The sequence below is a fragment of the Aquarana catesbeiana genome, linkage group LG07 (assembly GCF_042186555.1).
Source record: "Aquarana catesbeiana isolate 2022-GZ linkage group LG07, ASM4218655v1, whole genome shotgun sequence".
Classification (NCBI taxonomy): Eukaryota; Metazoa; Chordata; class Amphibia; order Anura; family Ranidae; genus Aquarana; species Aquarana catesbeiana.
Genome location: NC_133330.1, coordinates 15,319,147 through 15,336,813, shown reverse-complemented (window position 1 = coordinate 15,336,813; position 17,667 = coordinate 15,319,147). Strand labels below are relative to the sequence as shown.

The window sequence follows — 17,667 nt, the reverse complement described above, 5'->3', positions numbered from 1 at the left end:
CAGCCCTAGGAATTAAAAAGGAATGGTGGGGTTGATGTGGCTTTAAAGCACATAGGAATGCAAATCTATATCTTTGACTACATTATGTAAATCACTATCTAAAGAGCAGATTTTCGGAACTCTTGTAGCTATGGGGGGGGGGGGGGGGGGGGGGCTGGGCATGATCTTGTAAGACATCTCCTGTCCTGAAGGGGTCAGTAATGATTTCCTGCAGGCCTGACATTCTTTTTTTTCTTCTCCGCAGGGCTGCTGGCCACGTTGACCAGATCGGGAAGCAGAGACCCTTTTGCCCCCTCTGTGGATTTTCCGGTTTTTATCCCGAGTGTCTCATTTTGTAATTAACCTTTTCTTTGCTGGATGAAGACTGCCGCCATGAAGCGGTCCTCTGCGTATTGCTGGGCTGCGCCGGTATATTATCCACTCCCCCCCTGGCTCTCACCCCTTGGAATTCTGCCCCTCTGCCTCTGGAAGAACCCACGGGACGCTTGGTTTTCGCCTAGAAGACGGCCATACAGCACTCCTGGCGGAGGCAGGGCGGCGGCTGGAGGACGGCAGAGGTCGGGGTGTCTGATACGCAGCCTCTTTTTCTCCGCGATGAGTCGGACTTTTTCATATTCGTCTTTTATCGCTGTAGATCCAGATGCTTTGTCTGTGCATGAAAGGGTTAAAAAGGCAGTTAATTAACTCCTTGATTACAAGGAAAAAAAAGCACAAAGCGGGCCGGAATCTGCAAGCCCAGGAAGTTGAGGGCAGATTTTAACCCATTCTTTACCTCCCGGCCTGGGCCTGCAGACTTCCGGCTCCCGGCAATGAATTTCTGTCCTACAAGACATTCCCTGTGTACATTAACCTCTTCCCTGCCAGGTGGGGCCTATAGCACAACGTCTGCCTTCCCCCCCCCCCACCCCCACCCCAATCCTCGCTGACAGCCAGGTGTTTGTTGCACTTCATCGATGAAGGTTTAACCCTCTCCACACCATCTCACATTCCTGTAACAAGGAAAAGATGTAATAATTTTAAATAAGAAAATGAAGAGTAGATGGTAGGCCCAGGCGGAGGTTCTACTCTGCTGTTTGGGGCGGAGGACCCCCCAGGTGATAGAAAACAGTAGCTTTTGTGCCTTCAGCGGTTCTCTGTGTGTTATTTTTTTTTTTTTTGATATTTTATTTTTATCTTAATAAATATTGTAACTTTAGCTCAGCACATAACAGGATAATATTAGAGTCTCTCACTTTTATCAACTTTCCTGTCTGAAAACTCCCAATAGACCTGTTACCAGATAACTCTACCCCATCCAACTTCCTTCTTCTATCTGCAACATTAAAATTCCTCTCATCTCCAGATCCTGCAACCTTATCCTCCTCCCATCTCCAGATCCTGCAACCTTATCCTCCTCCCATCTCCAGATCCTGCAACCTTTGCTTCCTCCCATCTCCAGATCCTGCAACCTTTGCTTCCTCCCATCTCCAGATCCTGCAACCCTTGCTTCCTCCCATCTCCAGATCCTGCAACCCTTGCTTCCTCCCATCTCCAGATCCTGCAACCTTTGCTTCCTCCCATCTCCAGATCCTGCAACCTTTGCTTCTTCCCATCTCCAGATCCAGCATTCCAGATCCTGTAACCTTTTCTTCCCAGATTTAGCACCATATTTGCTCCTGGGTTTCTACTCAGACATTCCTTCTGCTTTGATCTGATTCTGCAAATGTAATTTATTTTCATCTCTAGATCCTGCAGATCTCTACCATCTTAGCTTCCTTCATCTTCTGTTACACGTCAGCCTTTGTTTTTGCTGAATTGGATCCTGCAACTTTAACGAGAAGAGAACCTTACCTTCCCATTAACTCTACAACTTGCAGCCTTTTCTTCCTCCCATCTCCAGATCCTGAAACTTTGTTCTTCCCATCTTCAAAACCCGCAACCTTATTTTCCTACCATCATCAGAATGCGCAAACTTGTGCAGTTCCCATCTCCAGCTATTGCAAGCTCTCTTCCCCCCAACTCCAGATCCGACAACCCTATCTTCCCCCCAACTCCAGATCCGACAACCCTATCTTCCCCCCAACGCCAGATCCCACAACCCTATCTTCCCCCCAACGCCAGATCCCACAACCCTATCTTCCCCCCAACGCCAGATCCCACAACCCTATCTTCCCCCCAACGCCAGATCCCACAACCCTATCTTCCCCCCAACGCCAGATCCCACAACCCTATCTTCCCCCCAACGCCAGATCCCACAACCCTATCTTCCCCCCAACGTCAGATCCCACAACCCTATCTTCCCCCCAACGTCAGATCCCACAACCCTATCTTCCCCCCAACTCCAGATCCCACAACCCTATCTTCCCCCCAACTCCAGATCCCACAACCCTATCTTCTCCCCAACTCCAGATCCCACAACCCTATCTTCTCCCCAACTCCAGATCCCACAACCCTATCTTCTCCCCAACTCCAGATCCCACAACCCTATCTTCTCCCCAACTCCAGATCCCACAACCCTATCTTCTCCCCAACGCCAGATCCCACAACCCTATCTTCCCCCCAACGCCAGATCCCACAACCCTATCTTCCCCCCAACGCCAGATCCCACAACCCTATCTTCCCCCCAACGCCAGATCCCACAACCCTATCTTGCCCCCCAACTCCAGATCCCACAACCCTATCTTGCCCCCAAACTCCAGATCCGCCAACCCTATCTTCCCCCCAAACTCCAGATCCGCCAACCCTATCTTCCCCCCAACTCCAGATCCCACAACCCTGTTTTCCCCCCAACTCCAGATCCCACAACCCTATCTTACCCCCAAACGCCAGATCCCATAACCCTATCTTACCCCCAAACGCCAGATCCCACAACCCTATCTAACCCCCATCTTCAAAACCTGCATCCTTATTTTTCTCCCATCTCCAGACCATGCAACCTTATCTTCCTCCCATTACTATTATTCCCAATGCGCACGTTCCTGTAAAATGGCTGTGCATATAGGTAGGTGCTGAAGCGACCACCAGCTGTGACCGTGAATAGTCAGAGTAAGAGAATGTCACCAGCACACCATGGATCTCCAGCTTTATTCAGCGATCACATTGTTACAGCAAATAGCAACATTTCGGAGCCTCGCAGGACCCCTTCATCAGGCATGTGGCGGTCACATGCCTGATGAAGGAGTCCTGTGAGGCTCTGAAATGTTGCTGTAACAATGTGATCGCCGAATAAAGCTTTGGACCCATTCTGGAGATCCATGGTGTGTTTGTGACATTCGCTCGCTCTTAGCTTCCGCCCGTCCCAAAATCCCGCAACCTTCTCTTCCTCCCATGTCCAGATCCTGCAACCTTATCTTCCTACCATCTCCAGAACGTGCAACCTTATGTTCCTGTCCTCTCCAGATCCAGCACGATATTTGCTCCTGGGTTTCTCCTCCAGACATTCCTTCTGCTATGATCTGATCCTGTAAATGTAATTTATTCTCATCTCTAGATCCTGCAGATCTCTGCCATCTTGGCTTCCTTCATCTCCTATCACACATCAGCCCTTTTGTTTCTGCTGAATTAGATCTTGCAACTTTAAAGAGAAGTTGTCACGGAGCGACCTATCTTTCTCGGATGCAGTAATGTAAGCAGCCATCCTTTTTGGGTCATGTGCTGGTTCTGGATTGGGGTCTTCACACTAGAGTGTGTCCCATGGGTTGGGAATAAGGTTTTGTGAAAGGTTCCCTTTAGGTTCCTCAGCTTCCAGAACCTCCATCCTCCTCTTCTAACTTTCTCCATCACTCAATGTATCCTAAATTCTCTGCCTGTCCTGTGCCTCCAACCTTGGCCTCTAACCTTGGCCTCTTTCTGTGTCTTGATCCCAGAATCCTTTGCTCCTTCCTGTCCCCTCCAGGATAGATAAGGCTAGCCATCGTGACTTAATTTTTTTTTTTTTTCAATCTCCGAGGTATAGCAAAGAGTTTCAGCTGGTATATGTATCTGGTGGAGCAATGTAGGCATCAACTAAGAGGAAGCGGGGCCGAGTCCATGGATGGTTTTTCTTAGTTTGTAGTGCAGGTTGGGAATAGAGAAATGGACCAAATCCATAAAGCAGATGTACATGAAAGTGACCACTTTCTGGAGGGAGCGTAGTCCACACTGGGGACCTTACGGGGGTTTCCACCAGTATCTGAACTTTGTTAGGCCAGGGTCTTAGAGCGTGCCTGATTATAACACAAAGGGGAGTCCGCCATCTTGTATTCCAAACCAACACTCAGGAGCCTGTAGTCAATCGATTTCCTGGGAACTGGCGATGTCACTTGGTGTTCCCAGTGATTGGACAGGCTGATCATTGTGTGTCTACACAATTCCTTCCCCTGTTGTATGTAGACAGCCTGATAAGGGTGTACGTCTGGTGTGCGCACATCGGAGGCCCCCCCCAACAACCTCACCACCCCACAAACACCCCGCCCGGTGATGCATGTGATTTACTCTTGACGGTTAGCGCGCTGTTTACAGATCCAGCCAATGAATTCATTCCACGCCCTGAATTCGGGGAGTTCCTTGTGTATGTCGCCCCTCCCCCCCGCCGCCTCAAGTTTATTCGTTTTTATTTTTCTCTTTTCTCTGAAATTGTTCACAAAGTTTTAAATAATAAAATGTAGAAATGTTCATTGTGTGTGTGTCCGATTCTTTCCTTTTTTTAATGGTTTATTGTATGAGGGGCGTGCTTGGAGCTGATATTTCACATCTAGGTGGAGGAATGTTTGTAGTTTTGGATGGAGTATATGGGAGGGATAGAAGCCCGGTCAGGTTTTATTTACTGTGTCCCCATGGAGTGGATTTACTCTCTCTGTACTGATGTTAACAAGAATGGAAGTGATGAGAAATCCAAAAGGTGTTTTTTTTTTTTTTTTTTTTTTTTGAGTTGTCACCTGAACAGGAAATGAGGACAAATCTTCCAATGGAGACACCAGTTCCTGAGAGAACTCTTACAGTCCACTCACTTCCTGTTGTTCCTTCACGACAGGAAGTGAAAGGAAATCTCCTGAACACGAAAAAGCAAATACAAAACAGGAGTTCTATTCATTTCCTTCTTATTCCAGCACTAAAAAACTTTTTGGTTAGAGATACACTTGAAGACTGTTTAACCCTATCCTGCCCATGTTATAGCCGAAAGACGGCTACAGCCGCGGGCTTATTTTGCTGGGAGGACGTACATGGATGTCCTATGATTGCACTGCCAGCACGCTCTGTGATCACCGAGTCTTTCGGGCTGATCACAGATTGGGGTAAAAGGGCCAATCACCGTGGCCCTTTACCTCCGTGATCATCTGCCATTGGACACAGCTGATCACGTGGTAAACACAAGCCGGTTTATCGGCTTTTCTTTCCTCACGCTGACAGCATGAGGAGGGGAGAAGAGAGCTGATAACCGGCTTCTTAAAGAAACATCGACAGTGATAATCAGTGCAGTCCCAACAGTGCCGCCAATCAGTGCTGATCAGTACCGCCGCCTCATCCATGTCACCCATCAGTGCCGCCTCAGCCATGTCACCCATCAGTGCCGCCTCAGCCATGTCACCCATCAGTGCCGCCTCAGCCATGTCACCCATCAGTGCCGCCTCAGCCATGTCACCCATCAGTGCCGCCTCAGCCATGTCACCCATCAGTGCCGCCTCAGCCATGTCACCCATCAGTGCCGCCTCATCCATATCGCCTATCAGTGTCCATCAGTGCCGCCTCATCCATGTCACCTATCAGTGGCTGCACTGAGGGGTGACATGGATGAGGCGGCACTGAGGGGTGACATGGATGAGGCGGCACTGAGGGGTGACATGGATGAGGCGGCACTGAGGGGCGACATGGATGAGGCGGCACTGATGGGCACTGTCACCTATCAGTGCCCATCAGTGGTGCCTCATCCATGTCACCTATCAGCGCCCATCAGTGGTGCCTCATCCATGTCACCTATCAGTGCCCATCAGTGGTGCCTCATCCATGTCACCTATCAGCGCCCATCAGTGGTGCCTCATCCATGTCACCTATCAGCGCCCATCAGTGGTGCCTCATTCATGTCACCTATCAGCGCCCATCAGTGGTGCCTCATTCATGTCGCCGATCAGCGCCCATCAGTGGTGCCTCATCCATGTCACCTATCAGCGCCCATCAGTGGTGCCTCATCCATGTCACCTATCAGCGCCCATCAGTGGTGCCTCATCCATGTCACCTATCAGCGCCCATCAGTGGTGCCTCATCCATGTCACCTATCAGCGCCCATCAGTGGTGCCTCATTCATGTCGCCGATCAGCGCCCATCAGTGGTGCCTCATCCATGTCACCTATCAGCGCCCATCAGTGGTGCCTCATCCATGTCGCCTATCAGCGCCCATCAGTGGTGCCTCATCCATGTCACCTATCAGCGCCCATCAGTGGTGCCTCATCCATGTCACCTATCAGCGCCCATCAGTGGTGCCTCATCCATGTCACCTATCAGCGCCCATCAGTGGTGCCTCATCCATGTCGCCTATCAGCGCCCATCAGTGGTGCCTCATCCATGTCACCTATCAGCGCCCATCAGTGGTGCCTCATCCATGTCACCTATCAGCGCCCATCAGTGGTGCCTCATTCATGTCACCTATCAGTGCTGCCTCAGCAGCGCACATCAGTGAAGGAGAAAAATTACCTGTTTGCAAAATTTTATAACAAACTATGAAAAAAAATTTTTTTGGTCTTATTTTCATTTTAGCACAAAATAAAATCCCCCAGTAGTGATCAAATACCACCAACAGAAAGATCTATTTGTGTGAAAAAAAATGATAAAAATCTCCTATGTGTACAATGTTGTATGACCACACAATTGTCATTCCAAGTGTGACGGCGCTGAAAGCTGAAAATTGGCGCCTGGGCAGGAAGGGGGTGAAAGTGCCCGGTAGGCAAAAAGGTAATCTGCTCATATTAACATGTTGAATAAAATCTTTCCGTTTTCATTTCGTACCTTATTTTAGACCCCATTATGTCATCACTGGGTCTCTGTGCTCCTCTATGCAGTCATGGCTGGTGGGAGGGGCCTGTGCATAGCTCCCTGAACACATGACAGCCCCCCCGGCCTCAGTACTCCTCCAGAGCCCCCAGCTCTGATGCAAGCAGTGGGAGGAGTTATGCAAATAATCAAATTTCTTTGATAGGTGGGTGGCGGTCTGGAGGAGTGGGCGTTTCCAGGCAGAATGTAACGCCCACATGACTAAGGCCTATGAAGGAGGCTGAAATGCGTCAATAACTACAGGTAGTGTTTGCTTTTATTGGATGGATTAAATAAAATGTTTTATTTTTGAGACATTGTGGTGGCAGATTTTTTTTTTTTTCTTTGAACGCCCACATGTGATGCTGAGCCTCTAGGACTGAAAAAAAAAAAAAAAAAAACTCAAATCTGATGATTGAAAGGTGGCGGAGCCAGAGACAGGCTGGAGAGGAAAGGGATAGATGATGCTGGTTGTCCCCCCCCCAAGTCTGGAAATGGGGCTCTTATCTGACTTGCTGCAGCTTCTAATGCACATGGTGAGAAGCTCACAGTGTGCGGTGAAATGAGAGGAAGCCGTTTCAGTCCAGGAGAGGAGCCGCTACAACTATGCAAGACTGAAGGGGAGGGGCCGGAGCATTTTTTTTCTTTACTTTTCTTTACTTTTCTTTTCTTTTTTCTTTTCTTTTTTCTTTTCTTTTTTCTTTTCTTTTTTCTTTTCTTTTCTTTTTTCTTTTCTTTTTTCTTTTCTCTTTTCTTTTTTTTTTTTTCTTTTTTTTTTTTTTTAACGCCTCGCCTGCTGTAATGTTGTCGGGGGAAATCATGCAAAGTGAAATTGTTTTAGTAAAATCCGCTCGGGACGCGATGTGGTGAAGCCGTGTGGAGCTCCGGCCTGGTATTTGTATACGTCTCTCTGTAAGTCGAATATACAAATTGTTCGGAGAGACGGGGGGGGGGGGGTGACGGTGAGTATGATGGAAGTTAATAATCAACAGATTAATGTGAAACCATCTCCCCCCCCCTGCCAACTATACGCCACAGCCTAGGGCTCCGCCCAAACCTGAAGGGACAAGAGTATCCAGAGCGCCTGTGTTACATGATTGGAGCTTTGCCGTGTACGCTCAACGCAGGATCGCGCTTGCGCATTTGTGTCCACCCCTCGAGCATTAGTAGCGCTATTTCCAGCACGGCCCTGGCACCGCCCCTTTCCTGCTTTTAAATTTTGGAGGGGGAGGTCAGAAACATCGCTTTAGAAAATAAATAAATTAATTAATAAAAAAGGAGGAATTTCAATTATGCATTAAAAATGAAATTTATAATTAAATAGAACTTGTACGAGTACCTGGTTATATCTTCTAATCGGCCTCCTGCCAGTCGCCTCAACAGCAAAGCTCAGACCGGGAGAGAGGGATGGGCATCGCTCTAAACCACGAATCTTCAAACTACGGCTCTCCAGCTGTTGTGGAACTACACATCCCATGACATTCACAGATATGACTGGGCATGATGGGAATTGTAGTTCCTGAACACCTGGAGGGTCGTAGCTTGAAGACCCCCTGCTCTAAACCGAAGGTCTCCAAACTGCGGCCCGAGGGCCAGATGGTGGCCCTTTTGCTAGCCTTTATCCGGCCCTTGGGGGCCTCGTTTGCCTCAGGTAAGGTCACTTCTTCATGATTCACCAATAAAAAAAAAAAAAAAAAGAGACTGGGCAAAAATGGCGTCCATGGGAGAGAGTTCCAAGGCCAAAGCCACAGCTGACCAAAAATAAAACAAAGCCTTGTCCTCACATTTGCCAAAAAAAAAAAACCCATCTTGATTATCCCCAAGACTTTTGGGCAAATCTTCCGTGGACTGAGGGGTCAAAAGTTGAACTTTTTGGAAGGTGTGCGTCCCGTTACGTCTGGCGTAAAACGAACACAGCATTCCATAAAAAAAAAAAAAAGTCCATCATACCAACAGCCAGACATGGTGGTGGTGGTAGGGGGAGGGTTTGGGCAGGGGGGAGGGTCTGGACGACTCGCCATCATTGATGGAACCATGAATTCTGCGCTCTACCAGGAAATCCTGAAGGAGAATGTCCGGCCTGAGTGTGCTGTCCTGACCTCAAGAACACTTGGCTTACGACCAGTGTTTCTCAACCCCAGTCCTCAAGGCGCCCCAACAGGTCATGTTTTCAGGCTTTCCCTTGTTTTGCACAGGTGATTTGATCGGTTTGACTGCCTTAGTAATGACCACAGCTGTTTCATCCGAGGGAAATCCTGAAAACATGACCTGTTGGGGCGCCTTGAGGACTGGAGTTGAGAAACACTTGGCTTACACAGCAGGACAATGATCTGAAACACACCAGCATACCCACCTCTGAATGGCTCGAAAAAAACAAAACAAAATGAAGGTTTCGGAGTGACCTAGTCGAAGTCCGGACTTAAATCCCACGGAGATGCTGAGGCTTGACCTTAACCACGTGCCGACCGCCGCATGTAGATATACGTCAACAGAATGGCACAGACAGGCAAATGGGCGTACAGATACGTCCCTTTGAATTTGCCGTCATGTGGTCACGCGCGCGCGACCCTGCCGCAAGCTCCGTGATCGCACCCGCGGGCTTGATGTCCGCCGGTGTCCCGCGATCGTGTCACGGATCTGAAGAACGGGGGGATGTCAGTGTAAACACATCTCCCCTGTTCTTCCTAGTGACGTGTCACCAATCGTCTGTTCCCTCTCATCGGGGAGCGGCGATCGGTGATGTCACTCGTAGCCACGCCCCCTAACAGTAAGAATCACTCCCTAGGACACACTTAACCCCTTCCTCGCCCCCTAGTGGTTAACCCCTTCCCTGCCAGTCACATTTGCACAGTAATCACTGCATTTTTAATCGTACTGATCGCTGTATAAATGTGAATGGTCCCCAAAATAGCGCCAAAAGTCTCCGATGTGTCCGCCATAATGTCGCAGTCACGATAAAAATCACAGATCGCCGCCATTACTGGTAAAAAAAAAAAAAATAAGATTAATAAAAATGCCATAAATCTATCCCCTATTTTGCAGACGCTATAACTTTTGCGCAAAGCAATCAAACGCTTATTGCGAGTTTTTTTTTTTTACCAAAAATATGTAGAAGAATTTATATCGGCCTAAACTGAGGGGGAAAAAAAGTTTTTTTATATATTTTTTGGGGATATTTATTATAGCAAAAAGTAAAAAAATATTGTTTTTTTTTTTTTTTGAAAATTGTCGCTCTTTTTTTGTTTATAGCGCAAAAAATAAAAACCGCAGAGGTGATCAAATACCACAAAAAGACAGCTCTATTTGTGGAGGAAAAAAAAGGACGTCAATTCCATAAATCTATCCCATAGTTTGTAGACGGTATAACTTTTGTGCAAACAAATCAATATACGCTTATTGGGATTTTTTTTTTTTACCACAAAAATTGGCCTAAATTTACGAAGAAATTCAATTTTTTAATTTCAATTGTTATTTGATGTGTTTTTATAGCAGAAATTAAAAAATATTGTTTGTTTGTTTTTTTCTTTTCAAAATTGTCGGCTATTTTGTTTATAGCACACAAAAAATAAAAACCGCAGAGGTGATCAAAATACCACCAAAAGAAAGCTCTATTTGTGGGGGAAAAAAAGTCAATTTTATTTGAGTGCAGCGGCGCACGACTGCGCAATTGTCAGTTAAAATAACGCAGTGCTGTATCGCAAAAAAAAATGGCCTAGTCGGGGGGGGGGGGGGGTAAATCTTTCAGAGGGTCAGGTGGTTATTAAACGTGCCTTTCATGCTGGAAAACCCTCCAATGCGGCTGAATTAAAAGAGTTCTGCAAAGAAAAAGTGCGGCGAAACTCCTCTACAGCGATGGGAAAGGCTCATTGCCAGTTATCGCAAACGCTTGATTGCAGTTGTTGCCGCCAAGGGTGGCGCAACCAGTTATTAGGTTTAGGGGGCAATTACTTTCTCACAGCGCTGGACATCCACAGTGACATGGGGGGGGGGGGGTTCTTGGGCTGAGTGTCCTGTCAGTTGTGGCATCTGATCATGTGACTGCTGTGAGAGCCAACCACAGCAGTCACATGGCACACAAGTCGCGTTGCTTCCTGGGCATTAAAAGCCCACTTAAAGGGCATTAAACTAAACGCAGAGTGCTGAGTGTGTTGGCAGCGATGTGAAACTTGGGGGGGGGGGGGAGCGTTCGCCCCGATATCCCGCAGTCCGTGCCGGGCCGACGTTCAGCCATACGGTGACCAATCATAAGAAATCAGTATGTCTCCCCCTGGTGGTGAGGATGGGGCAATGTGCATAGTATGATCCCTGTGTCTGTAGGCAAAGGTGATTTACTAATATATTACTAAAACTGGAGCACTCAGAATCTGATGCAGCTGTACATGGCAGCCAATCAGCTTCCAACTTTAGCTTCTTCAATTAAGCTTTGATTAAAAAAAACTGGAAGCTGATTGGTTTCTATGCAGAGTTGCACCAGGATTTTGCACTCTCCAGTTTTAGTAAATCTCACCCACATTGTATGCAGGTGAAGGTGATAGACTGGGACAGGAAGGAAAGAATAATGAGCCTGTTCAATCATTCAGCTACAATATCAGTAGATGTGATGGTGACCTGCTCCCGCGTAACAACAGAGTGTCAGAGACTGCTCACAGACATGTAACAAACCACTGTCCTAGATTGTGCACATCAGACACTATCAGAGACCGTTCATATGTAACCATGGACTGGTAGAGACTGCAAACATTAAAAAAATGATGGTCAGGGACTGATCACTGTAACAATCCACTATCAGAGACTACTTCTATGTAACAACAGACTGTTGGAGACTGCTCACATTTAATGATTGACTATCATAGACTTCTTACATTTAACAACGGAGTGTCAGAGACTGCTTACATGTACAGTATATTACAAAAGTCAGTACACCCCTCACATTTCTGTTTTACACTTGCCCACCTCTTCTTCTGAACTTTTTTCAAATGTGGTCTTTTCATATTCGTAGGTGACCCTTGAGGTCTTGCTCCTGAAGAGTGACATAAAGGTCCCGAAACGCGTAGAGCTTACAACTACCAAGAGGTGTACCTAACCAATAACTATGTATGGACGTTCCATTTTCATTTGTGTTCTCTTGTTCTTTTCCTCTACACTCTGTAACATTGGTATCCTTGTATATTATATGTTATATGTTATTGTGCTTTCTCAGCTATATATATATATATTACATACTTGCAAACGAGTCCATGTTGGACCGCTCATTATGATACAATACTAAGTATTTATACTGACCTCGTGTAATACCATGTGGAAATGTATTACTTTTTTACAATTAAATTTGTTTCTTGCCCCATATCTACTGCTTCCGTGTGCCTCATTCAAAGTCCCGTCCTACGTTCTTTCTCTTTTTTTGTACCAAAATTGGGATGGAGGAGGGGAGTTGAACGACCCCATAAATCCTCATTTAAAGTCCCAACAAACATTTCTCCTTGTATCTTATTTCTGTAAATCTTTTCTTCTATCTTTTCATGTGACAACACTGAAGAAATGACACTTTGCTACAATGTAAAGTAGTGAGTGTACAGCTTGTATAACAGTGTAAATTTGCTGTCCCCTCAAAATAACTCAACACACAGCCATTAATGTCTAAACCGCTGGCAACAAAAGTGAGTACACCCCTAAGTGAAAATGTCCAAATTGGGCCCAAAGTGTCCATATTTTGTGTGGCCACCATTATTTTCCAGCACTGCCTTAACCCTCTTGGGCATGGAGTTCACCAGAGCTTCACAGGTTGTCACTGGAGTCCTCTTCCCCTCCTCCATGATGACATCACAGAGCTGGGGAATGTTAGAGACCTTGCGCTCCTCCACCTTCCATTTGATGATGTCCCACAGATGATCAATAGGGTTTAGGTCTGGAGACATGCTTGGCCAGTCCATCACCTTTACCCTCAGATTCTTTAGCAAGGCAGTGGTGGTCTTGGAGGTGTGTTTGGGGTCGTTATCATGTTGGAATACTGCCCTGCGGTCCAGTCTCTGAAGGGAGGGGATCATGCTCTGCTTCAGTATGTCACAGTACATGTTGGCATTCATGGTTCCCTCAATGATCTGTAGCTCCCCAGTGCCGGCAGCACTCATACAGCCCCAGACCATGACACTCCCACCACCATGCTTGACTGTAGACAAGACACACTTGTCTTTGTCCTCCTCACCTGGTTGCCTCCACACACGCTTGTCACCATCTGAACCAAATAAGTTTATCTTGGTCTCATCAGACCACAGGACATGGTTCCAGTAATCCATGTCCTTAGTCTGCTTGTCTTCAGCAAACTGTTTGTGGACTTTCTTGTACATCATCTTTAGAAGAGGCTTCCTTCTGGGACGACAGCCATGCAGACCAATTTGATGCAGTGTACGGCGTATGGTCTGAGCACTGACAGGCTGACCCCCCACCCTTTCCAATGCTGGCAGCACTCATACGTCTATTTCCTAAAGACAACCTCTGGTATATGACGCTGAGCACGTGAACTCAACTTCTTTGGTGGACCATGGCGAGGCCTGTTCTGAGTGGAACCTGTCCTGTTATACCGCTGTATGGTCTTGGCCACCGTGCTGCAGCTCAGTTTCAGGGTCTTGGCAATCTTCTTATATCTTCTTATAGCCTAGGCCATCTTTATGTAGAGCAACAATTCTTTTTTTCAGATCCTCAGAGAGTTCTTTGCCATGAGGTGCCATGTTGTACTTCCAGTGACCAGTATGAGAGAGTGAGAGCGATAACACCAAATTTAACACACCTGCTCCCCATTCACACCTGAGACCTGGTAAGTAAAATGGCTAATTGGGCTCAATTTGGACATTTTCACTTAGGGGTGTACTCACTTTTGGTGCCAGCGGTTTAGACATTAATGGCTGGATAAAGAAAAGAATCGAATTGCTACATTGTGTCTGTGATGTTCCCTTTAATTAGCTGTCCTGATTTCTGCTCTGCAGATCTGTGAACGTCCAGCAGGTGGCGCAAGGAGCATATGAAATAAATCTGCAGTCCGGCTTCTGTCTGTCTATGAGATACACTTTATGACCACTGACAGGTTAGGTGACCGACCGACATCGATTGTCTGCTTACAATGGCATCTGAAAGTCAGTGGGATACATTAGGCAGCAAGTGAACGTGTTGTCCCTGAAGAGGAGAGGAGAGTTATAGAGGAAGGAGCAGAGTCCTCCAGCAGTGCAGAGTATTTCAGGAGAGGAGAGTTATAGAGGAAGGAGCAGAGTCCTCCAGAAGTGCAGAGTATTTCAGGAGAGGAGAGTTATAGAGGAAGGAGCAGAGTCCTCCAGCAGTGCAGAGTATTTCAGGAGAGGAGAGTTATAGAGGAAGGAGCAGAGTCCTCCAGCAGAGTATTTCAGGAGAGGAGAGTTATAGAGGAAGGAGAGGAGTCCTCCAGCAGTGCAGAGTATTTCAGGAGAGGAGAGTTATAGAGGAAGGAGCAGAGTCCTCCAGCAGAGCAGAGTATTTCAGGAGAGGAGAGTTATAGAGGAAGGAGCAGAGTCCTCCAGCAGAGTATTTCAGGAGAGGAGAGTTATAGAGGAAGGAGCAGAGTCCTCCAGCAGAGCAGAGTATTTCAGGAGAGGAGAGTTATAGAGGAAGGAGCAGAGTCCTCCAGCAGAGTATTTCAGGAGAGGAGAGTTATAGAGGAAGGAGCAGAGTCCTCCAGCAGAGCAGAGTATTTCAGGAGAGGAGAGTTATAGAGGAAGGAGCAGAGTCCTCCAGCAGAGCAGAGTATTTCAGGAGAGGAGAGTTATAGAGGAAGGAGCAGAGTCCTCCAGCAGAGTATTTCAGGAGAGGAGAGTTATAGAGGAAGGAGCAGAGTCCTCAGCAGTGCAGAGTATTTCAGGAGATGAGAGTTATAGAGGAAGGAGCAGAGTCCTCCAGCAGTGCAGAGTATTTCAGGAGATGAGAGTTATAGAGGAAGGAGCAGAGTCCTCAGCAGTGCAGAGTATTTCAGGAGATGAGAGTTATAGAGGAAGGAGCAGAGTCCTCCAGCAGTGCAGAGTATTTCAGGAGAGGAGAGTTATAGAGGAAGGAGCAGAGTCCTCCAGCAGAGCAGAGTATTTCAGGAGAGGAGAGTTATAGAGGAAGGAGCAGAGTCCTCCAGCAGAGCAGAGTATTTTAGGAGAGGAGAGTTATAGAGGAAGGAGCAGAGTCCTCCAGCAGTGCAGAATATTTCAGGAGAGGAGAGTTATAGAGGAAGGAGCAGAGTCCTCCAGCAGAGCAGAGTATTTCAGGAGAGGAGAGTTATAGAGGAAGGAGCAGAGTCCTCCAGCAGTGCAGAGTATTTCAAGAGAGGAGAGTTATAGAGGAAGGAGCAGAGTATTTCAGGAGAGGAGAGTTATAGAGGAAGGAGCAGAGTCCTCCAGCAGAGCAGAGTATTTCAGGAGAGGAGAGTTATAGAGGAAGGAGCAGAGTCCTCCAGCAGTGCAGAGTATTTCAAGAGAGGAGAGTTATAGAGGAAGGAGCAGAGTCCTCCAGCAGTGCAGAGTATTTCAGGAGATGAGAGTTATAGAGGAAGGAGCAGAGTCCTCCAGCAGTGCAGAGTATTTCAGGAGAGGAGAGTTATAGAGGAAGGAGCAGAGTCCTCCAGCAGTGCAGAGTATTTCAGGAGAGGAGAGTTATAGAGGAAGGAGCAGAGTCTCTCAGCAGTGCAGAGTATTTCAGGAGAGGAGAGTTATAGAGGAAGGAGCGGAGTCCTCCAGCAGAGCAGAGTATATCAGGAGAGGAGAGTTATAGAGGAAGGAGCAGAGTCCTCCAGCAGAGTATTTCAGGAGAGGAGAGTTATAGAGTAAGGAGCAGAGTCCTCCAGCTGAATTCCAGGTAATAGATCTCTGTCTTATCTGATGATGATGATGATGATGGTGGTGGGGTGACTCGGTCCCCTCTGGGGGTGTTTGCTCAGGGTTGACCTCTTTTATTTGAACTGTCTTTCTCTGGAAGAAGTAAACAGATGGCAGAACTTTCCAGATAAGATGAGTAATGTGTCAGTTCATACAATCGGCTCCGGTGTCATATCGATCAATAAAGCATTAATCAGACTCCAGGTGACAGGACAAGTGGTGACATGACGGGCGGATCGGAGATCCATGTGGAGTTTGTTGAGTTTCTGGTCCTCAGAGGTCAGGGTGATGGATTCATAGGGGCAGGAAGTGACAGTTGGCCGTTTTGAAGGTAACATTGTTGCATTATTGTATCTACATTACAGAAGTATCGATGGGACTCTGGGTTTGTATCTGTTCTGTATGTCTCCAGGTCATGCTCAGATCTCTCCCCCATTAGTGGCCGATTGTCCACATTGTATTTTTTCATCCCTCAAAGTCACTGCGGTGATAAGTTCAGTGAAGACGGTTATATAAGATACCAAACTTTGGCTGATTAACTTCAAATTGTCCAGAGTTTGCACTGGGGGGGCCCCTTATCAACACCTGGACTGGAAAAAGTCAATTTTTCTTATCCCGCAAGACGTCCTGGAGAAGTCTATACGTATATGGGCAACTTTAGTCAAGAAAATGATCTTAATGGGGGGATTATCCATCTCTTGGGGCCACGGGAACCAATAATGGGGGTATGGGGCAGGACCTCAGAATATACACTATAGTACCAAAAGTATTGGGACACCTGCCTTTACACACACATGAACTTTAATGGCCTCCCAGTCTTAGTCTGTAGGGTTCAATATTGAGTTGGCTCCGCCCTTTGCACCTATAACAGCTTCAACTCTTCTGGGAAGGCCGTCCACAAGGTTTAGGAGTGTGTCTATGGGAATGTTTGACCATTCTTCCAGAAGAACATTTGTGAAGTCAGGCGCTGATGTTGGACAAGAAGGCCTGGCTCACATTTTCCTCTCTAATTCATCCCAGAGGTGTTCTATCGGGTTGAGGTCAGGACTCTGTGCAGGCCAGTCAAGTTCCTCCACCCCAAACTCGCTCATCCATGTTGTTCTGGACCTTGCTGAGCATAGTAGCCAATCAGCTTCTATCTTCAGCTTGATCAATTAAGCTTTGACAAAAAAAAAAAAAAAAAATCCTGCAAGCTGTTTGGTTTCTATGCAGAGCTACACAAGATTTCGCATGCTCCGGTTTTAGTAAATCAACCCCAAAGTAGCATTGTTTATAAACATTGTTCAGACAGGAGATGGAGAGATACAAAGTAACATTGTTTATAAACATTGCTCAGAGAAGATAGAGAGATACAAGGTAACATTGTTTATAAACATTAATCAGACAGGAGATAGAGAGATGCAAAGTAACATTGTTTATAAACATTGTTCAGACAGGAGATGGAGAGATACAAAGTAACATTGTTTATAAACATTATTCACATGAGATAAAGACATACAAAGTAACATTGTTTATAATTCCTGCAAGCTGTTTGGTTTCTATGCAGAGCTACACCAGATTTTGCATGCTCCGATTTTAGTAAATTAACCCCAAAGTAACATTGTTTATAAACATTGCTCAGGCAGGAGATAGAGAGATACAAAGTAACATTATTTATAAACATTGCTCAGAGGAGATAGAGAGATACAAGCTAACATTGTTTATAAACATTGTACAGACAGGAGATAGAGAGATGCAGTGACATTGTATATAAACATTGCTCAGAGGAGATAGAGAGATACAATTACCATTATTTATAAACATTGTT

General features: G+C 46.6%; 1 protein-coding gene across 1 annotated transcript in view; it reads left to right on the top strand.

Annotated features, from left to right (window-relative positions):
* GNAI2 (G protein subunit alpha i2) overlaps window positions 1-4,632 on the top strand; it is a gene marked incomplete in the record, with an annotated part of 65,128 nt that extends 60,496 nt beyond the window's left edge. The window contains 1 exon segment of the mRNA XM_073591656.1: window positions 245-4,632.
* Between the last annotated feature and the right edge of the window lie 13,035 nt (window positions 4,633-17,667).